At 39.2% G+C, this 24,619-nt stretch overlaps 1 protein-coding gene across 1 annotated transcript in view; it reads right to left on the minus strand.

The window, feature by feature from the left end:
* Positions 1–24,619, minus strand: part of SLC2A13 (solute carrier family 2 member 13) — a 148,962-nt gene that overhangs the window by 88,565 nt on the left and 35,778 nt on the right. The window lies entirely within an intron of this gene.

The raw sequence follows: 24,619 nt of genomic DNA on the forward strand, positions 1-24,619 counted from the left end.
TACAATTATACCATATTAGTGTGCTTAAGATTCACATCCAGCTAATATTAACAGTCTGTTTAGTGTGATTCTGTCTTCATTAGTATAATAGGCCTCTGCTTTAGCTACAGATGAAAGCTACATTACGTACATTATCCTTCAAGCTGGAAGAAAGGAGTTGAATTAGGAATTGGGAACACAACAAAGGTTTCACAGAATGGTAGGGGTTGGAAGGGACCTCTGAAGATCACCTTGTCCAACCTCCCTGCCAGAGCAGGATTCCCTGTAGTAGATCACACAGGCACATGTCCAGATGGGTTTTGAATGTCTCCAGAGACTGAGACCCTGCAACCTCTCTGGGAAGCCTGTTCCAGTGCTCTGTTACCCATAAAATCAAAAGTGGCACAATGAATGTGAGTAGAGAATGTGGCTGTACCAAGGTAAGACAGTAAGCAAGGTTGTATAAAACGGAAGATGCAAAATCAAAAGCATAGTTATTACACACCATGCGTTGGACACCCAGAATGCTGGTGAGACAGACTTCGTCTGACACAGCATGGCTGTTTTTACCCAAGTGTAAAAATCCACAGTGTAGTAGACATAGTAGTCTTGTCTGTGGTCCAGAAGACAAAGTGCCAAGATTTTGCTACTGCTGATTGTATCTTGCTGGAGCAACAATTCCAAATCAACCACCTACTTAAGTATTATCACTGGTTCAACTAGTAATAATTTACAATTTTAACATGCAGAGAACAAACTATAATCTCTTGGGCTATGATCCTAAGTGGTTTACCAGGAGAACTGAAGATTATGAAAAGCTGATGACCCTATCAATTTTCAGATTTTCCAGCTTCTGGAGAATTCACATACTGTCTTGTCAATGTTCCAGCCACTCTGGACTTTCAGATATAATACACTACTTCACAATAAAGTACGATTCTTCACAATTTTGCATCAGATATAATCATTATCATCAATGCAGAGCCAGCATGTAAGCAGTTTATTTCTATTGCACAAAGGAGAGAGCCCATGGAGAATCAGGATCTCTTGATTTGTTTTATAATTCTGTCAGTGACAGCAACAAAATTATTCCATCAAGATGTACACACTGTTTTTAATGTACCTCCATTGTGCAATAAAGTCTTATTGTTTCCCAGAAATTAGAAGAAGCCTGTCTCTGCATAAACTTCAGAGAGCTTCTCAGGAGTAATTCTTGCTAGTGTCAGTGAGACTGACACTAAGTAGCAGGATCTATGTACAACTGTTGGTATAAGCAAACTATTTGTTGCCTGTAGATTAATAGGAGAACATACTGTGAGGTCTTGGTTTCATCAGATCTTTTTTTTTAAAGTAATGTAAAAACTCGACACACAGCTGTCCTGTTTCATCAGCTGTGACTAAGTCAGCTCCTAGATAAAATGGAATTTTAAAAAGATACACTATAATGCTGCACAAAATAGGCAAAAGACATCTTCCTGCATTATGATGCTGGGTTTACAGAAAATAGAACTGATACTCCATAGGAGACAGTGCAAAGTCTTTCATGTACTGTGGAACACAGCTAATCTGCAAGCTGCTTGCCTTACACCAAGTGGAAATCCCTCTGATCATTTCCAGCATAATGAAGACAGAATGAGCTTGTCTAAATGCCATGTTTATTTGCAGGTTCTTTATATATATAAAATATTTAATAAGGGATTTTTTTTCAAAGTTGTTGAATACCCAGTAGAGTGTAAGATAATGCTTTATCTCTTTTCCCTGAGTTAAGTATGTTTTCCTCATTTTTATTTTTTTTAAAAATCAGAATCATACTTACTTAACTGTTCTATTAATGTTTGGTTGCACAACAAGACAGAAGCATGGAGGTTGAGAATCTTTTCATTGCTTCTGTGCAACCTCAGAGATCTAGCCTGAAGCCCATTTTTCAAAAAAATACAGGAATTCTGAGAGATTTCCCCAAGGATTTCAGTAAGTAGATTTTCATGCTGATTTTATACCCTCATCAAGTTAACCCACCATCTACAAGGACAGACATTGTTCAGAAAATACTATGTGGGGCATAAATATACAAAAACTGGAATGTGATGCCTCTCAGTCTCCTCTTGTGCTCTCTTACTGAACTCCATTTAAAATTCTGAACAGAAAAGTTAAAGTTTTGGACATGATTTTTAACCTGTGTTTCTTAAGCAGCAGCTTACAGCTGGTCCTCACTAGAGGAGGCAGCCCCAGTAACACAAGGAAAATGAAACCATTAAGAGTGGAGCCAAGTCCCACAGGAGCTGTCATTTTGAAGGAGCAATTTCCACTCCATTACCACATCTGACTGCATTCAAATCAAAGCATTAATGTGAATAGACATTTCCCTGACACCTGGGTGATCCGAGCCACTTCCATGTCATGGGATAGAAATTTCTTTCTTTGGCAATAGATAGTAAAAATAATGTTAAAATATCAGTACTAAATATGTTCCAAGAGGATTCCTCTATTAGAGTAAGAAGAGAGCATCAGGATTTTTTCAGTGTTAAGAGTAAAAGCAAAAAAGTTTCAATCTGGCAGTAAGAAGATGCATAGCCTGCAAGCCAGTAAGAATAAAAGCAAGGCTGACAGGAAAACCACAATATTTAAAAAATGTATACATGTTTTGATGTAACTATCAAGGAGTCACACTGTTACACATCCCCTTGAAGATATATGAAGATCAACTGATGTACAAATACACACTGGGTAAGGGCAGGTCAGTTTCTACTCAAAAAGTCCTACTTCAAGGAAAAAGCGCAAGTCTGCTTTGCTCACAAAAGTGATCTGCTTCAAGAACACAATGTCATGATACATTATCATATTAGAAGACAATGTGTGACTTTTCCCAGAGAGGAAAAAAGCACTAACAAAGTCCCTGCACAACAAAAGATGAAGAGGAGGTTTCAGGTGACATTCACAGCACAGATTTTCACCAGCATACAGGTGTCCCCCAGAAGATGTGATTTCAGGCAGACACAGATGGGCTGGCAGGAGGCCCCTGTGGAGAGACACTACCAAAAATCCAGGGGGGTTGGGAGTAGAAATTTTTTGCACTCATTTTCCTTGGCAAGGGTTGATATTTTTCTCCTGTTATTTTGGTACAAGGACAGCATTGCCAAATGAGTGGAGTCCATCCTACAACTGCATTCTCAGGGCTGCCCTTCCCATGGGAGCAGGCAGAGCTGTTCCTCGCCCTTTCCCACCACTGTCACCCACTGGGTATCGCAGGGCTTAGTGCCAAGGTCCTGCCTGAGGGCAACAGCTGTGCTGCTGCAGACCCCCAGACCACCTCAAGCACTGGGTACTGGTACAGGGCACGACTGTTTCTTCACGAGAAGATCATCTAGGACAGACAGTTTTCATTCACTTTCACAGTGTTTTAAGGAATGGAAGCTTCCGACTTCCATGTAAAAATTGAGGCTCAGCCCACCCCATGCACAGGTACTTTGGTTGTCAGATCTAAACAAGGGGGAGAAGCACTCTGCAACTCAAACTGCCCTGCAGCACTGAAGAACACAAAGGAACATGCCCTAGTTGCCACAGGAAGACTAAATTAAAAAATGAGTAAAAACTTAGTAAAATCTGGATTGGCACCAAAACAAACCTTTCCTTTGAGCTGGCCTACATATACATCCAGACTATAAAAGAAAATCACTATCGTAATAGAATCAACCTAATCATCCACTAAAAACAAACTCTTCAGATTCCTTGTGTTTTGCAGGCACTACTAACTCCCCGAAGCTGTGGCCCCAGGACTATACATCTGTGCCAGAAACCTGCTTTCAGATCATCCCAGCTGTCCCTAAAGATGCTACATAGGAACACATCATATTCAGCCTCTTCCTAAATGCATTCAATTATGTTAATTTTGCAGGAACACAAAAAAGCAACAATGGACACAGAATCAGCTACTATGGCATCACCAGGACAAGTACAGCAAAATCCATAAATATACATCTATATGTAAGATATACAAGAAACTCTACACATTAGAGTAATTGCTGCACGTGGAAAATGCTGTTAGAGCCTGCTATTCAAATATTTTTGGTCTGCTCAGGTTCCATCATGCCAAGTCTGTTAAGAAATAACACCTGGTGAAAAAAACATCTGCATTACCACCTTGATGACATTTTTAAGGTTTTAAATTAACCTTACAACTTGCATATATGCAGCAAGCATTCTCAGCTGTTACAGTATGTCCAAAAAAGGACTCCAAGTCTTTTCCTAAACGCAGTTAAGAACCTAAACTGTGTTAAGTGAAAAAGCTGCTTTTAGGACCAATATGAATTCTTTAGGGCTTCAGAAGCACAGGTACACTACCTGAAGCCAAACATTATGCAAGACAAACTTAATGTAGGGATTCACATCATCTCCATGAAGTATGTGCCTAGCAACTAGTGGTTACCGGGTAGCATTTCAGTTTCCTGAGGAGCTCCTGGTTTTCCTAGATTTGAGGACAAAATATACCACAAGCATGGCTGAAATGTCAGGTAACCTTCCAGGTTTTGTGGCAAACTGCTGATTTTCCAACTGTGATCAGCCAAAATGATGGGCTCTGGGGCAGGATTATACCAAGACATGTACATCCTCTGTAATGCATAGGAGCTACTTTTCCGAGATGTTTAGCTACAGCCTAGAGGTAACAAAACTTGTTATGAAAAACAGATGTCTGAAGCATAAGCTCTAAAAAAAGAATAGAAATACTATCAGTCCTACCTCCTGCTTAAAAAAAAAACACAAAAAACAACAACAACAAAAAACACCAAACAAAACAAGGGAGGGGGCAATTGCTCCATTTAGAGGCTGATGAACCTGAAGGCATCAGCAAAACTGCTTCATACCACAAGTTACAACAGCCTGGTTGGCACTGGATTGGGTCAGGAAACAATGAAAGTTAATTTTCAGTGTCAGATAGAAGAAATGTCTTTATATGGATACCAGCAAAATATTTTCATATTTCTCAGTAATAGCATCATTGCCCAACTGTGCCTTCCGCCAGCTGTCACCAACCTATTAAGCAGGCTGAAAGGAACAATTCTTAGGCAGGAAGTCTGGGGAAAACTCATAAACAAAACAGAGGCAAAGTCGGAAGAAAGCTGCAGGGTTTGGGCCATCTACGTTTCAAGGTGGATTTCCAAGGATCTCCATTCACTGAGCTCGTTTTGCCGACTTTCTCTGAGCTGCCACTTGGGGAGAGAAATCACTGCTTTTGATCATGCAGGATGTGATTTTAATCTGAGAAGCTAATTCAGTTCCATTGTCCACCTATGCACATTTATGTATGTTCTCCACCTATATGCACCTAAAGGATTCTGCACCTACACAGCTAGGATGAAGATGCCAGCAGACAAGCATGGAAGAAGGCAGCACATGAAGGTAAGAATGACTTGCCTGCTCATGAGAAGAAAAGACAGATAAAAAAGTAGTTAAGTACTAAATAAAATGGAAAATCATTCTGTGTTTACAACACAGAAATGACACCACCTTTAACAAGTTCACACTCTCAGGCTGACTTTGGCAACCAGACAAACCGAGGAAGTTTTCCATATTGGAAAGCACTAGGGTAACATATGCTAAACAATGATAATTTTTCATAGAAACACTGATAGATAAGGAAAATGTGAAATATCTCTGCAGGCATAAACTGATTTCTGCAAGTGCTTTGCCAAGATAAGTACCAGATTATGAATGGACAAAGGAATCATCATTCAAGTATCTAACATTCATCTGAAAGGAATGGTGGATGCTTAAGATCAAATACAGTAAAACCTGCAGAGTAACAATGAGACATAAAACTCATCTGACTTGATCACTGTACATAACACAATAAAATGCAAATTAATAATTTGCAGTACAAAAAATTACTCAATTGTAAATTCACACTTAGTGTAACACACCAAGCGCAAGCTACAAGACTTCACATTAAAAGTTTGGCCATAGCATAGCAACATTCCACCAGAAAGAAAAGTAGTTTCCTTAAGGAGAGAAAATACTATTAAGTCCTTTCTTTTTTGGAGAAGCACTAACTTTGATTGGGGTAAAGGGAGCATACATGTAACCCCCCACACCCAATTATCCTCAATTTTAACAATATCCTAAGCTCACTGTATAAAGTCAGTTAACTCTGGGCAAGATGCAGTTTAGGAAGCAGCCTGACCATGTGCATCTCGGCAAGTAGTGCAGTGCAGCAGGCAGAGATCATCAAGCCGAAGTCGTTTGGTGCCGAGGTCCCCAGGTGTACATGACATGCTATTTGTACGTTCTGTGTCAGACCAGATCTAGCCAGTCCCCTAGGCAGAATTCTGCCATGCACGGGCTGTTAAAAGCTGCCCTGAGACTCTATTGCTGATTTGAAACTTCACATCTCAGGAGTCCAAGCACATTGAACGCATCCCTGGAGCAGATCCCTGGTTTAATTTCCCCTGCAGGAAGTTACTCCGTGGGCATTAACACTGTTTTGTGATCTAAACAAACAGTACGTGGGGGTGATGACAGGAGGTGACAAGAGACTCACTGCAGAGCTACACTGCTGTTTGGAACCAAAATGCTGATGCAGATGCAGTCAGGGCGTCTTTTTGTAGCTGACAGCAACTGGAATGGTTCTGCATAAAATCATACCTGGAAAAAAGCATTATGAGCTGCTTCTATGAACTACTAGGTTTTATTTAAAATTAATTTAGACAAAATATAGGATTAAATTAATTCAGTGATTTGTAATTCTAGCACAATATATTAAATTATGTAGCAGCTCCCTATGGGTTTTTTTCTTCTTTTTCCTGCCTTTTTTTTTTCTCTTCCTTTTCCTGCCTTTTTCCTCTTATGACTAGCTCCACAAGTTCAGCCTAAAACCTGAGTCACCTCAGGTCCTTTACCATTATTGTTGACAGCTCCTGACATTAAAAAGAAGATTTATTTTTTCTGTAGAATCATTTTTTTTCTCGACAGAATGGTAAGGTTCTATTCCTTCCAGGAGGACTGTACATCTATTTACTAGACAAACCGGTAAACTTAAAAACATGGGCATTAGGTGGGGAGCATTGAAGGAAAAAATGCAAATTCTGAATGCTAGTTATGTTCTCTGCCCTTGTTCTGAGTTTGCATAGCAAGGTTTTGGTAGCAGGGGGTCTACAATGCTGGCTTTCCAGAGAAGCTGCTAGAAGCTCCCCCATGTCTGACAGAGCCAATGCCAGAAGGCTCCAAGATGGAGTTGCCACTGGCCAAGGTCAAGCCCATCAGAAACAACTCTGGAGACAGCAAAGTCAGTGAAGAAGGAGGAGGAGGAGGTGCTTCAGGCTCTGGAGCAGAGATTCTCCTGCTGCCCATGGTGAAGACCATTGTGAGGCAGGCTGTCACCCTTTCCACAAGTCAAGTCTGTTTTGTCCATGATGGCCACTGGTGAGTTATGTCCCTGTCCTTATCTTGACTCACCAGCCATTCATTTTATTTTCTCTCCCCTGTTCAGCTGAGGAGGGGAGTGACAGAGCAGCTTTGGTGGGCATCTGGCATCCAGTCAGGGTCAACCCATCACAGCTCTCTTCTTGCACCCTGGATCTTCAGGGACAACAGAAATACAAAAACGGAAAAATAATGTATAGTATTAGAATAGATCATAGAATCACAGAATAGTTTGAGCTGGAAGGGACCATAAAGATCATCTAGTTCCAACCCCACTGCATGGGCAGGGACACCTGCCACAAGATCAGGTTGCTCAGAGCCCCATTCAACCTGGCCTTAAACACTTACAGGGAAGGGGCTTCTACAACTTCCCTGGGCAACCTGTGCCAGTGTCTCACCACCCTCACACTACGGAAAGGTTGAATAAATTGGCTTTCACTTTTTAAAATCAGCTTTATGTCTACCATGTTGCTACTGAAAATTGTTGGAAACTAAAAGTACACTTTCAATTCAAATAAAAACCAAATCTTGTCCATTGGGAACAAATTTAGGTACATGTTGTTACTAAGCCAACAGCAATCCAAATATCGAAGACATTAACTTAGCAATGCTACTGCTAATGCATGTTACCGCAAATATATCTAACTTCATGGAAGGCCACAATTTAAGTGCATTTTCAATTTAGTAGATTCAGACAGAAGTTTTCACATCAAGTACATGTTACTTTACTTTCTGCTGTTCAATGACAACTCTAGCTTTTCTTTCCACCAACATGCACACCTTCTGGCCATTTAAGTCTCAATGCAGGTGTCCAATCCTGGCAGTCACCTGCAGCATCCCAGCTCACCTCCTCCTTCCCAGCCTCACCCTGCAGACACCAGTGGCTACTTTGCAGCAGCTGAGGAGGTCTCAGCTCCTGCACATCTCACACTTCCCTCACTAGTCGGTGCCGGTTGCTTGGAAACACCAGAGGAAAGGGGATTTTGTGTTGGCTTTAGATAATGACAAGCTCAATTGATAGCAGCTGACTGAAGATGACATACTTGTAAGTTTTTCCATATTTCAAACCATCCTTTGCAGTATTAAGAAAACTCCATTATGCATTTAAAGAAGCTGAGCAAGAGCTGAGGCTGAATCAGGATGAAGGAAAGCAGAAACCTCTGGTTTTGAGTCTAGTTGTAATTTAATTAAAGCAAAACAAAAAAACCCTAAACTTCTCAAAGATATAGTTTTGAAGGACACTATTTGTTGCTACCAGGCAAGAGAGCTTAGGAGAAAATGTTTATTTGTACCACAAAAATACAACTGATTTCTCCCACATTGACTCCAACTATATCAGGGTATTTACAGCTGGCACTTCCAGGGGCACTGCAAACCCCAGAAGAGGAATGCTAGCTCTTCACTTCCAGTCCACACATGGGAACTTTCAAGCAGCATCTGTTTCTGCTTGGGCTGCTCTGTGCATCATGGGCAGCAGCTGCCTGACAAGGTCATTCAGGTGACAGTGAAACCTGGGTGACTGAATAGAGCATTTTGCAAGACTACTACACGCTGTATCTTTAAAGTTTTATATGAAAATGGAAGTGGTTGAATATTATTAAAGGAAAGCACACAAATTTCCCATTAGAAATACTGAGAAATACTCACCACCCACAATGGACTATGAGAGAAGCAACAAAGGTGTGGGACCCTGCAACATTTCTATCAGCAAGAAACACCTAAAATTTTAAAAAAACAACAGCCTTTACAAAAGGAGCTGTGGAGGCAGCAGCTTGTAGGAGAGGAACAGATGCAGAGGAGTGAACCCACACACATACCAGCAAAGCAAAATCAGCACATGCTGCCCTTATTCGAAAAGGACACAGGAGGGTAGATATGGCTCTGGTGCCCAGAAGCTTTGCAGCTGAGTCAGGCAACTGCTCTTTCTCCTGTGCTCTCTATGCTGCTGTAAAGCCAAGCAAAAACACCCAGTGATCCCCTGCCAAGTGGCTCACTCATATGTGCTCTATCTTCCACCAATTTCATTACAGCTACCAAGAAAAAGGATTTCATGGAGGAAACACAAACCTCCAAAGATGTGACACATGATGCTACTCATATGAGAGGCTGGACATTATTCTTACATCAGTTCTTCCAGATAATTCACTCTGTAAACTAACCTGTGAAAATAAGTCTAGAAAAAAATAATGTCATCCCACTGTGCTACAATACAGGAATTCAGATTTTAAGCAAGTGACCTTCCTCAGTAAAGGACAGCATCTCAATTCTGTGATTGAGAAGAGCAGTATTTCCCTTCACCATTCATATCTGACAGATATTGCAATGACATTGATTTTAAATGGGAGGCTTTTCTATTCTTAGTGGACAAAGACAGTGATCACAAATGTCACCTACGTGACACACTCCTTCCCAGGCCTTGGGTAGAGAGAAGCTTTCAAAAGCAGCTGATGTGACATAACAATAGCAAAACCACATAGTTCTGTCTAGAAAAGAGGCAACAACATTTAAATAACCATTTCAGACTACCAGCATACAAAATGAGCACCAGCATGCTCTTTCTTCTGTCTAAGGTGACAATGAACCATTCTGACCCTTCAGCCCATGAAGCTCTAACAATATGCACTGCTACAATCCCCTAACTCAGCATTTGTTTTACAATTTGATGACATGAATCAGGTCTCTTCCTACCACCACACTCCACTTACACTTTGTTCCTCCTGAAGGCCAGATATTTGCTTTATAATCTCAAAGTTCATCAACGACTTTAACTCCCTATGACATTAAACCACAAGGACCAACTGGAAGGATCGTATTGACTGTAAATTTTCCACAAATGTGCTTGTCACTTTTAAACAAGAAAAGTCTTTACACTAAAAAGAAGTTAAGCTACTCCAGTCTCAAGCACTGTGATTCAACTCTAACATATGGGTCTCAAATATCTTCCTTTATTTTACCAGGATGGAAAGAAAAATTCAAGAAGGTAAGAAACACATTAATCTGTCACTGAAACAGTGACTTTTGACTTTTCACATCTGGTATATGCTGGAAGGCAAGTCTTAAAGACATGTAGATGCTAAAGAGGAGAAAAGCAAAATTAATTACAGCATGACAACAGCTTTTCAGTTAATAAAAGGAAAAAATGTTTTGTTTGGGGATTTTTTTTGCTTGCTTTTTCTTTCTCAAAGAGCACCACCATGATACCAGCAGTCTGTCATGAAAGAAAAAAGTGAGCAATGCCAAGACTTTTCACAACGAACTATTCAAATAATTCAATTGCTCCTTAAAGTGTGCTTTGTGTTTTATATACAAAATAGAGGAAACAAATCCATAGGCTGTATTTTAAATAATTTTTCTTACATTCAGTGGACGTAAATTTAACCTACAAAAGTATAGAGACATGCACTCAGAATTAACATTTCAGCCATTTCTTCCAGGTACACCTAGGAAGGGCCTCTGATGGTCTCACTTGCCCCAGAATTAATAAATTGCTCTGGATGTGGATAGCCAAAAAAGATTTGAACAGAAAGATTCATTAATAAATCATCTTTGCCAGCAGGAAAGAAAAACAGTGTCCTTCTGGATGTGACATCCTTAGTAAAGAAGCTACAAAAGAAAGGAAATTCCAGTTAAGGCAGACTAACATCATGGATACAGGCCAAAAGTAAGCATAGGCAAAATTTCAAGTTCTGATTTCCCTCAAGTACAGCAAAACCTACAGTTGCAAGCAGCAAGTCTCAGTTCAATTTTTCCTAAGCATTCCTTGTAGATAACAATTCATTAGTCATTGTTATTGAAACAGTGGAAGAAACAAAAAGTACCCATCCCTACAAAGTATCACAAGAATTAAAGAAAGCAAAAGACAATGGTAGTACTTAGGAAGTATTAAAAACAGGTTAAATAAATGGAGAAAATACGAATTAAGTAAAAGCTACAGGACAAGCTTTACCCAGAGCTCATGGGGTGTTACATGAGAAGTGTACATGAAACACTCATCACGATTAATTTGTGACTCCTGTTTTGACTAGAAAGCTTTCCATACCAAGGTATGCTTCACCTTGGGACCAGTCAAGACATAGTGCATGTGGACTGTCTGTCTGCACCTGTCTGTGGGGAAGCATTGACCTAGTTAGCTATCTAATGCAATTCTTGGTGACTGTTTCTTAAGTTTTTTGTTTGCATTGCTTAGTATTAATTTTTAAAGAGACTGTAAGATGCTTACTGTGTCTGTACGCTGCAGCTCAGCTCACAATAGGAGAGCACAGGAGCAGACACAGGCTCCTTTGATGGTGTTGGGTTTCTAAAACACTTGAGAAAAGCATTACAGCACTCTAAGCTTGTGAGAGAGCAGAGTCAAGCACCTGGCTTCAAATATACCAGTAACATCAGTTAAGAAGTATGTCTGTGACATCCCCTGCCCCACACTATCTGGAGTGTTTCATGCTGTATGAGACCTACAGGCCACACACAGAAATCCTCCGCACAGGCATCTGGAATCCCACCACAAGTCAGTAATAATTTGTGATTGTTCTACCTGCACAGAAATTACTCAGACCAACCTCCAAACAAGGATGTAGAAGAGAATATCACACTGAATCAAGCTGGACTATATTCAAGTACCAAGGTGCTTAAGCCGTGGAACAACAGCCTGAACAATTGCTTGGTTTAGCAGGACCCACTTAAGTACATTTAGCAGCAGTCTCAGTACTAAGCCAGCTTTGTCAACATCCACACTTGGAGCTTCTGAAGAGCTTCCACCCACAGCTGGCACGCACCATCTCCTCACACCTCAAGGTGCACACACATGCTCATGTACTTTAGCATAACAGTTTAAGCATGGTCTAGTATTGCCAGGTAAGTTGGGGCAGCTGAATCCCATCATAAGCCTCACGCAACCCTTCAAAAAGTTCCTTTGGTGCAAAGGCCTTGCCTGTTCTTTCTCTGTGAAGTGGGGTTAGTAGGACTTTTGAAAAAACAGTTATTCAGAAATCAAGAAGTGCATGCTTTTTATATAGAGGCATTTCCTAATCAGGTTGCAAAACAAATACTTTTCCTGAGAAAGGCTAAAGAACTTTGTTAATAGGAGGCAAGTCATAAAAAAAAAATCAAATCCATTAAAAGAAATTGATTTAGTTGCTGTGAACGTCTGAAACATTTAGTTGTTGCCTTAAAAAAACAACCCACATCTAAATGCATAAGAACATCTGCTGAAAAGATGAAAAAAAAACCCCTCGGATTGAAAAATAAAGAAGTTACAGAATTAAAACCATCACTTACGTTCCACACAGTAGTTAATCTATGGCTGGAGCTTAAGTATGCATACCATATTAAAAGTGCATGTGGAGACCAGACAATTTCATGGATGACAAATTCAAAAGCATCAGAAACTGGCAGAGTACCTAGGTAAAATACCATGCATGCTCATGCTCTCCTGCTCTTTCCAAGACATTTGCTGTTGGTTACTGCTGAATCAAGATTGAGCTAATGGGACTACCTAAACAAGCACAAAAGCAGAATTACAGGCAATTTATTTCTTTCATTTCTACAAATGTGTGAATGCTTCTCTTTGCTTCTGTATGTCTTTCTAACTGCTGAATGCTTTTTTGGTGTTACCAACACATACATTTTGTTAATTAAAAAAAAGTTGTGTGACTGTTTGCAGCCACTTGAGTCCATACATTATCTTTAGTAAATAAGACAAGAACAGTCATCTAGCATCAGATTTATTAGCACTAGAAGACGCCATGTAACTAAACAGCAAACAATGTATGCACATTCCATAGGTGACACATACAGCGTGTGAACTATGTTGCCTCTCAGAAGGTGCTGTTTAGTAACAGAGAAGTTCTAAAAAGACCCCAAGCCTTTATTTCCAGCTGAGTTTACACACCCCTGTCCAAATACTTCAAGTGGAAGAAAACAGGAGAAAGTGATTTGCTTGTAAGAAGTTTGGCTCCATACTGTGCTTCCCAGCAGTTTATGAACACAATGCCATTTTTTACCTTTCAACAAGAAATGCTTTTTTTTAAAAAAAAAGAAGGCAAACTTTTCTTATTGAGCACCATTAGGCCACAATTACAAGTTACTTTACCCAACACGTTTGCTGATATATTACCACAGGAGTGGTTCAGTTACTTTAGCAATAGATGCTCTTGCACGTTTTTACTAAGAAATACACAAACTCAGGAAAAATATATACAGCCCTTACAGGCTATACCCCAGCTCCTCTGCTCTAGCAACATAGAAAAATGAGTAACCGACAAAAAAACCCCAAAATAAAACCAAATCCAACAACACAGACTCTCCCTGAAGACAAATAGGAGTTTGCACTTTATATAAAGTAAACCAAGTAAAGCACTTGCAAAAATGTTTTCCCATTAAACAAGCACATCTAAAACCTTCTTCAACTTATTTAAGTGTAAACACCTAGCTTATTCAACAGGTAAAGTTTGGATATAATGTAGCACTACAACTCAGGCCTTAAAGGCAATTCATATAGTAAAAAGTTTATACGTTATTCAAGGCTTATATTTTCAATGGAACTCAAACTGTAGATGATAATTTTTCTCTTTGTAGCCATTTCAACTATTACAAACTGCTGCAAAAAATCCTGAAAATACCTACTGTGCTTATCACTATAGTAACAAAAGACTACACTTTTGAGTATAATACCATATAGGATTGACACAAAATTGATTAGTAGTTTTCAATGGTTGTCTTACAATTAGAACTCACAAATTTTGTCAAATATAACATTAATGTCTCAATAACATTATTACAAAATGTTAGCAAAAATTAGAACTAATATTACTATTAGCATAAAACAATATTCAAATTTGAAAACACATTAATATTTTTGAGATGCAATCTTAGCACCAAACAATACATTTAAGAGAACCACAAGAGGAAAAAAGGATTGTTTGAAATAATCCATGTAATGATAAAAGAAAATTGCCTTGAAACTGCTCAGCTAAAATTAAAGACAACTCTTCAGATTCATGACATTCCAAAACACATGGTGGGAAAACACATAACAGGTTTTGCAGGTTAATTTCTCTCCTCTGGAGTTAGAGAAGAAAGGAACAGGAGTTTATCAGCAGAAAGGTGCAAGCTTATTGAAACAACATTTCAAAGTAACTCTCAGTTGATTTTGAAAACCAGTTGCAGCTGATAAGAAAAAAAAATAAACCATATATATAACCATATACTTTATAGTATTTTTGTGATGTAGTACCTCCTAACATAGCCATTATAAATTGCACAGCCTATCAAAATGCAGCTGCATCCATGAAATACTCATTGATGTTTTCCAGAATTCACATTTTTAATGGATCTGTCTGCACCTGAACAGAGAGCATCTTGACCTCCATCAGTCACATTCTGGGGGGGATGTCAAAAGACAGTGCTACACAGACCAGCTGATATTTTGTATTTTGAGCAAGGCTCACACAGAACAACAGATGACTGGCTGCAGATGGCAGGGAATGTTTCTCAGATGAGAACAGAATGCTAAACTGAGTGATGACTTCTCAAATTTGTAAAATACAAATAATTTACCTCAAAATAACTAAATAAGAAAAATAATAATTTCTATCTTCTCTGTAATGCTGCTTGGTTATGCTACAATTACAAATATAATTTACGCTACATTTAAAAATGTCTTTCTGTTTAATTTATTTTAAAATGTGTCTTTCTATTTATTTCATCTAATACAGCATGTCAAGAAGTATTTAGAATCAAAGCTTTATCATTATGCAGCCCCAGAGTACATCTATTATTTCTATGCTTACAACATTACTTATTAATGATAATTTGTCACCTTTATACACAGATTTGTATAATATAAAACTGGGCAGTTTTCTCCTAATAAATCCCAAAGCCCTTTCTGTAGATGTCTGTCAGATGGGAACTGGAGCACCCAAACCCACCATCCAGCACCACCAGCAGCAGTCAGCAGGCACAGACCCTACGGCTCTTCATGGTATTTCACCCATGATCTGAACTACCAAGGACAACCAAGGGAGCACCTGCTTTGATGAGGGAAGTGAGTGTGCATCTCAGAGGTAACACTAGAATCTCTGCAGATTTCAGTTGCTATTTTCACATTGAACATTCTCAGGTGGTAACTTCAAGAAAATCTTGACTGTTGCCGCAAAAGATTTCATGGAACCTGACATTAAGACCAACTGAAAGATGCAGTTTCAACCCTGGATTGGTACATGATTCCTCTCTGCCAAATGAACATAAACATTTCAGGTACTTGTCAAGCTCTGGCTCTGTCAGGGTATGGCACAAAAAATCAAAGTGTATGAGTGACCAAAAAGATACCATTTGGTTTTTATGTATGCACACACTATGCTTAAATAACACAACATTTTGCCTGCAAAACACCGTCTCACATATAAAATAGGCTGCCCATATTCCCTTCTTTAAAAAAAAGCAAAGGTCCACAAGTAATGTATCCTCAGTCTATCCTACTGATTTTTTGAAGATCTGGAGACCAAAAAAAGTTAACAGCTTGTAGGATACCAAGTATGACAGATGGGGGCAGGATGATTAATTTGAGGCTGCTCGCTCATAAATAGGTGGTATTTGGGTATTCTATAATGGATCATTCTCCTGGGAATGTGCTTCAAAGGGATGTGAAGCTTTAAGCAATCCAATCTAGAGATGAAATGGTGTCTCAGACCTCCTCCATTGTTATACTGCACCATAATTAGAGTAGGATAAACACATCACTATATGCAATGTTATTTATCTGCAAACTGTTACCCCCTACCTGCCCTAAGTAGGTTTTAATTTATCTTCCATTGTAGACTCTAATGACTCTTTCTCTGAGTGCTACTAAAAATAACCATCACATAACAAAACAATAAAAAATAAAGTTCCAACAAATATGAAAGATGCAAAGGTAACACAACTCACCATTAAATCACAGAATCATAGAATGGCTTGAGTTGGAAGGAACCTTAAAGATAATCTAGTTCCAACCCCCCTGCATGGGCAGGGACACCTCCCACTAGACCAGGTTGCTCAGAGTCCCATCCAACCTGACCTTGAACACTTCCAGGGATGAGACATCCCCAACTTCCCCGGGCAATCCGTGCCAGCATCTTACCACCCTCACAACAAAGAATTTCCTCCTAATGTCTGATCTAAAGCTCCCCTCTTCCAGTTTTGATCCATTACCTCTTATCCTCTCCCTACAAGCCCTTGTAAAAAGTCCCTCCCCAGCTTTCCTGCAGCCCCTTCGGGTACTGGAAGGCTGCCATGAGGTTCCCCCAGAGCCTTCTGTTCTCCAGGCTGAACAACCCCAACTCCCTCAGCCAGTCTTCATAGGAGAGGTGCTCCAGCCCTCTGATCATCTTAATGGCCCTCCTCTGGATTCACTCCAACAGGTCCATCTTCTTCTCGTTGACTCCAGAACTGGACACAGTACTCCAGATGGGGTCTCATGAGAGCAGAGCAGAGCAGAGGGAGGGATAACTGCCTGTCTCAATCTGCTGGCCACACTTCTTTTGATGCAGCCCAGGACACAGCTGGCTTTCTGACCTGCAAGCACACACTACTGGCTCATGTTGAGCTTCTTGTGCACCATCACCCCTACGTCCTTCTCCTCCCGACTATTTTTGATCCATTCTCCACCCAACCTGTATTTGTGCTTGGGATTGCCCCGACCCAGGTGCAGAATCTTGCACTTAGCCTTGTTGAACTTCATGCAGTTTGCACGAGCTCACTTCTCAAGCCTATCAAGGTCCCTCTGGATGGCATCCCTTCCCTCCAGAGTGTTGACCTCATCACAAAGCTTTGTGTAATCAGCAAACTTGCTGAGTGTGCACTCAATGCCACCACCCGTGTTGCTGACAAAGATGTTAAATAGCATCAATTTTAAAGTTTAAATCTACTCGGTAGCAACAAAAAAAATGATATGCAGGCTCCGATTCTTGCTACACATGGTGAAAAAAGCAAGAAGGAGAAATTAAAAGAAGAGGAAAAATAAGTACCAGAAAGAGCTTACAAATAAAAAAAAAATTAAAATTATGTAGAGGGCAATATAGATGCATTTTTCAATAATAAATATCCTGTTTTCCTTTGGCTATGAAGTGAACTATTCTATAACTGCCACCTTTAGCAACAGCCAGAACCACCCACATTTTAAATTTGCGTTTATTGCCATAGAAACCTATATTTGCTTTAACTAAAAAGGAAGTCTCCTGGCTCATGACCAATCGTCTACTTTCTATACCATACACTACAGAAGATATAACGTATTCATTTATGTATCCATACTTGCACTCTCTTAAATGAGCTACATCCACCTCAGCTACAATGAAAATCACATGCATCTAATGTTATGTAAGATATTTATACAACATTTATATGTAAATGACAAGAAACTAGTGCAATCTATATAATCACAAAAGGATAGAATTACTTTTAAAGTACTTATGGTCTTAAACTGGTCCACTTTCAAGAATAGTTTACTTGATTTTTGCTTCAATAGTAATTTATTAAGAGCAGTTATGCACCATTTTATTGAATATTTGTAATTAAACCTTTCCATGTTTAATAAGTGAAGGCAAACAAGTCAAAACACACTAAAGAAAATGGTATTCTTGTTCTCTTTATAGCCATTGACACCAAGGAGAATGCACACAAAAATTAAAAATGTTCAGTGCTGATAAAAAAACAAATATATTAATGCAGTTTTAGTACCAAAAAAAAGGTCTAGACTCTGGCTGCCCTAAAGTACTGTTCTACAAGGCAAAGAAATGCCTGAAAGTCCCTACAGCCCCAGTTGGCACGGGTCTGGGCACACAGACACCCCACAAATGCCAGTGGGCTTCCACCAGCCCCGGCCCATCACTACAGACTGGTGAGCAGTGCAAGGCTATCGTGTGCTACAGCAAAGATGCTTGTTCCATAACCTATGACTAAAACTGCCCTTTCACGATGAAAGTACAAAATAAATATGCAGCATGCTTAATTAACTGTATTTAAGCAGCTACCAGCAATATAGCAACTTGAACTCTTGGCAGTTTCTTAGCAATTGTACAAGCTCCTTGCAAAGGAAGATGGGAAAAATACTAACATGCGAGGTTTGCCAACACTAAATATTGGCCTGTAGTCAGCTCTGCAAGGGGAGAATTGGATGCTCATTAAGTACGGCAGGGAAAAGGAGAAACATCTCAAGGCCTCACAACCTTTAGTTACAGAGTAATTCTAAATGTAACTCACAATATCGCAGAAAAAATTATTTCTTCATTCGTAAATAACCACATTGTGAGATAATTTACTTTGACTAGATAACATTTTCTATAGGAATTTGGGTAAGTCTTTGAGTATCTGTAGATACTGAACTACACTGGCTTTGAAAACATTTCTTATTCGAGAGAAATATTCGAGAATGTGCAGAATCAGAAAAAAAAAAAGTTCAAAACCATCATTATCTATAAATGCAGTACTTCTGAATGTTCACAGAAAAAAACCCCATACACTAATTGACCACTACTAGAACAGGGGAGTGATCCTGTCCTCAGAGGAAAAAGACATTTAACAGAATAGTGGTTTCCAGGGGAGGGGAATGTGGGGAGGGGGGGGGGGGGAGTGCAAAAACCAGCAAATGGCTTTTCATGAAGGAACTGGTGGTGGGGTTTTTTTCTTGCTTTTTGGTGGGGGTAGTTGGTTTAATAGTTTTTTAATAAAAGGGTAACCCAAAAAGAGGGGTGTAGAGGGACCAGCCTTTAAAATTTTCTTATTTTGTTAATTGAGCTATTCAGAACTTTATTTGTTCAGGGATTTGTAGAACATGATTTAAATACTGTTTATTATTTGTGCAAACCACAATCTCCAAAGAGTTTCTACTAAAAATTTCAAGTTTGCGATGCATTTGCTACAGCTTCACATAAAAAAATTCCAAAGCTCTTTAACACTACCAAAACAAATATGTCTAAGGAAACTACAGTTTCCCCACAGACAACTGACAAGCAGAAAGAAAGTCTAAATTAATTAGATAAATTATTCATTGTGAATTATTCATGCAGCATTAGTTATCTTGTGCACACACACACGCTTCAACCTCTAATCTGCATGGCCATTTTCCAGGAGACCAGTAATATTTCAGAATACAAAACAGTATAATAAACTTCCTAGAAAGTGCTTCACTTACAGAAAAGTGTAAGCCCACTAACATATTCATTCAGATGATATAAGGACAAGGTGGTGCTCACCTTTCCTATTCTGGAGTGAAATAACACGAGGAGGAAATTCTTTTATAGGGATTTGGCTCTACAGCAAGACTGACACACTACTACCCAGTTGTATCATCACTACGGGTTAGGAGATACTATTAAAACAACCTACCGAAAAGGAAAGCATCGTTCTAACATTTTGCTGGCCAAAAAATTACAGTGAAACACAGTTCTGGACCGGTTCACCAATTGTAAAAATTACAGTCAAACAGAATTAACATAAAGAAAGAAATTGCTTCTCATCTCCCAGTTAAAAGCACTAGACCAAAATACATATTCTAGTCAAATAGTAATCTTGGAAGTACTACACTCATTTTTATTTCTTTTCAAAAGGGAAAAATCACAACAACTAGCTTTCAGAGCATAATGAAAGCTCAAGAATATTTGTATAAGGGGGCATTCAAAATGGATAGTGCGGGAGTCACTGCAGCAACATGCTTAGCAGCAATCTGCATTGAAGTTTTGGTTTTTTTTTTCCAAATACATCTTCAGTCAAACCAAACACAATCCACACATGGCAACACGCCAGCTTTGATAGACTCTCACACTGGTTGGCAAGGTTTATAGAAATGCACAGTGCATGAATACTTTGGATTAACTGCCGTAAAGCAGGCAAGGAGAGCTGCTTTATTCTGATCCAATTCTTTCAGGTACACCAGGAGAATAAAGTGTCTTGAAAACAGAGGAGATCAAAAAAACCCAGCGGTGTTATTTTACAAGGCAAGAGAACCAGATGAGCTTTGGACAAAAATCAGGCAAACAATACCTTGGTGAAGGTCTCCAGAAAAAATAAAACCTGAGTAGATTGGAGGAGCAGAATACGGCCTCGTATAAAAGAAGTGTTTAAAACCCTTTTTCCTCCCTAATGGTTTCTTCCTATTCACAAAGTACTTTAATGTAAACATACTATATAAACACTGGATTTACCTGACCACAGAATCAAAGAAAAACTACTACTGTTGAGGAATCATTAACACCTGATGGGTGTCCCAGAGAAGGTAGGAGAGGAACAGAGTCAGTTCTGCTCTGATGTGGTTCTTACAACACTGCAAAACAATACTAAATTAAAAAAAAAAACAACAAAACAAATACAAAAAAAACAAACAAAAAAACCCCAGAAAAACAACAACCCAAAACACTACCAAAAAACCCCACCAAACCTTTCCTTTTCAGTGATTCTGCTAAAAAAGGCTAAAATGAGATGAAAACATAGTTTTCTCAGCTACTTGTCTGTGGCATTTACATATAAATATTGTTATTATAAACCTTAAATTCATGTTAGAGTTACTACTCATCTTCACAAGGTCACAGAGGAAAGAAACCAAAATATTATCTCCAACTTTTGCCAAAGAACCTGCTTTAAGAGCTAAATAATGAATCATATTACTAAGCTTAGTGAAGTGTTACAATTACTCCTCAGCAATCTAAAAAAAGTTTTCCCCCTATGCCCATTAACATTTCCACGCAACACTGTGTATTTTGTCTGAATCCCTGCTGCATGTAAACAGGCAGTTCAAGTTTAGAATTGTGTATTCAGTGCAGATGCTGGATCCAGCAGGGAAATGACAAAGAACCAGGACTTTTTTTCTTTTTATTTTTTATTTACTTTTCTAATTAACTGAGCTCTCAAATACCATTAGCAGCTCCAGAGGCACCATAACTTTATTATTTCTTAAAAACAATACACATTAAAAAAAAAGTAAAATATCTGTAATTTCAGATGAGAAACAAGGACATGAACTGTAACTGTTTCAGAAAAAAAACACAGGCCCAAAGAACAAATTCTGCAGTGAAGGCAGCATGGGCCCATTTCTCACACAAAAGCACGCAAGATATTCAAAATTACACTTCCCATTTGTAACACAACGGGGCTGACCACACTCCAGGCAGCCCACTCCAAACCAAACCCACTCTCCAGCACCCTGGCTCCACAGTCTTGCTTTGTCGATGCAGACTGAAGAGGCAGGAGCCCGGCCAGCAGGACAGCAGCAACAAGCCCTGGTGCTGCCCTTGGGAAGCAGTTATCACACTGCCACCGCGGGCAAGGCTGGCCTGCTGCCACCTGCCTCAAGCCACCAGCCCAATGCTGTAGCTTTCCTTTAAGCAGGTGTACTGTCCCTTTCATTTCTATCCCAACATTAAAATCCTACAACTGCCTTTCACCAATGCAGGCTTCTCTCTCTCAGGCCCTCCTCACTTCCTCAGGCTAGTGTAACAAACTCTGTGGTATGCACAGGTGTCTCCCACCACTCACTTTCTCGCTCATCAATTCTGTACTGAGTGAAGAACCAGTTTCATTACTGTTCAGCAGAGGTTTGCCTCCCAGCAATGCAAAAACCACCTCCTTCAGGTTGCCTTCCCCCCCCCGCCCCGCCCCTTTCTCCGATTTCTAGTCTGTTCTGTCTGCTTCACTCCTTTAGTATTACTCCTGTTATGCACATCCATTTTCCCTTATTTTTGACAATGACTCTTCTCAAGTCTTTCAAGTTGGCTTCTGCCAGGAATCTTTAGTCCACCTTTCTTAAAATCTCACCACGAGATATAAATCCTTATTCCCCTATACAAGACCAAAACAAAGCACACTATCCTTATTCACGGCCTCTCCTTTGGTCAGTTTTAGATTTAGAAGAACCACACTGTCTCATGAAAGAATGTCAATCCCTAGCCTTATTCTTCCAATGTTTTTTTTCCACTCTGAGGCACGTGTTTTCACAGAACAGACACCTGCTCCTAAGGAAAGCACAGGGAGCAGCTCAATGTTCAGTGATGCACCAGTACTGGAGTGGAATCCAATACTGTTTCCAGACGTGTATTCCCACAAGCCACCTCAGCTTAAGAGCAGCAGTTAATAGTACCTCAACATTTGCAAATTCAGTTTCAATCTGTGAATAATGTTACTTGGCTTAAAATAAAATTTTTACACCCAAATTTATTTTTTAACTGATAAGACATGACATCTTTAAAATTTTCTTTCATTTTTCAGACTTGTAGCTTGAATTTTCTGTAGGCTTCAGAAACTGTGAACTACAAAGCTAAGAATGCTGTCAATAGAAAGCTAATTTGACTTCCAGAAGCTTTATAGTGAATCTGAAGTGAGGTAAAGAAACAAAACGAGATCAAGACCTCCTGCCTTGCAGTGCTTCCCTTCACTTACGTTTACATTTTAGCTTTCTGCTTTTTCCTTTATGACATGGACATCAGGCAAGAAAGAGTTTATTCCAAGACATACATCTGAAGCAGTCAACCCCTAAAAATCTGATCTTCAGACAGGCAATTAATCGCTATTTCCAGATAAATTATCAATGTATTTCAGCACATTGAAAACTAAGGTGAGATATTAAGGGACTGGGTTTGGTCAGAAGCCACTGAAGCAAGGCTGACTCAAAAAGCCCTGCCAGGTAAACACACTAACACCAGGATTCCTGAAGTATACAGACACTCCCAAACTCACAGTTAGGCATGTGAACTGAAGGTGTAAGCAGAGCTCTAAGATAACAGAAACAAACTACTATTTTTAAAATACAGCAGTCATATTTCTACACAAGGAAGAAAATTATTGTTCTTTATACTCCATATTTCTCAAATGTCATATTTGCAAGAATAAGTGAGCCTTCGAAAATACTTTAAAGATAAAAGAACCAAAAAAATCTTATCTCTCTTTATCAATTGTTTAATACAGTAATTCATATTTTCAGTATTCCTTGCCAAGTTTTTAGAAGGCTTTTTCTTGTTATCTGATCGTACACTGAATTGAGTAAGCATACTTTTTCAAGATGAAATGTCTCCATGTTTCATTTGCCCGCATTGCATGAATTTTTAATTATCCAGAGGAGTGCTTTTTTACGGGTTCAACTCAAAACAAATTCCAATACACATGAAGAATTTTTGTTCTTATGGGAACAAAGAAAAAATTCTACACATCAAATAGCTGAAACACAAGAATTAAATGAAGACATTTCTTTCATGTACCTCTTGCACTGACCATGCTTCCAACAAGATTCAAAGCCAAAGTCCACTTGGAACTGACCCTTGCATTTGGTATTGCCACAAGCCAGAATTTCAGGCTGACGCGACTACCAGACATATTGGATTTGAGGTTTTCTTCAATGAATCCTTAGCCCAACTCCTTTCCTTCCTTTTCCTCCAAATACTTCCATCTAATTTCACAGTTATAAGTAACAACAGCCACTTGGATATGATAAGAGAGGAATTTGCTTCAAATAAGGATTTCAGTGCCTGGAAGTGGAATTATTCACAGTTTTCTGTGCAGTCATAACAGTGCATCACAGTATTGCCAAGTTTCATTAAATAAGATTCCAGCTCATGTCTAATAATGATAATCATTTTAGTACCTTTTCCAACATCCAGCATGTCGTAGGATATAAAGGACTCCCAGAAGTAAGGGGAGAATTATGATCAAGAATGAAAACACTGCAAGTTTCTGGTCTCTCCCTGGAAAGATGCATATCAGATGGTTCCAGGCAAAGGCACAGCCAGGAAGACTAACAAGATAAATATATTTAAGTAGAGAAGGTGCAAGAAATGGAAATATACTGGAACCAGGAAGGACTGAGGGTCCAGATGTCCTGCCTGATAATATCCTATTTTAACCGACAGTTAACAGGGTAAAGTTGTGTGCTGAAACCTAATGGTAACGAGGTGATTTTACCTTTATATCATTCAAGATACATCTCCAACAGGGTAATACAAAACCTAAGAAAGGAGACTAATTCACTGATCCAATAGGAAATTCAACAAATATGTGAGTCAAGCCTACAGGAGAGAAAGAGTGGCATCACCACATTTTTCTTGGTCTCACAAAAAAAAATATTACAAAATATATTAAAAATAATGGAAACACAAGAAAATGTCTGATCTAGAACCAACGTATTGCGTAACATTCTGGTACAGGCATGGAATGGTATGTTAAACAATATAGCAGTGTAATAATCAATTTTCTAAATCACTCACTGAGTTTC

This window comes from Apus apus, chromosome 1 (assembly GCF_020740795.1).
Source record: "Apus apus isolate bApuApu2 chromosome 1, bApuApu2.pri.cur, whole genome shotgun sequence".
Lineage (NCBI taxonomy): Eukaryota > Metazoa > Chordata > Aves > Apodiformes > Apodidae > Apus > Apus apus.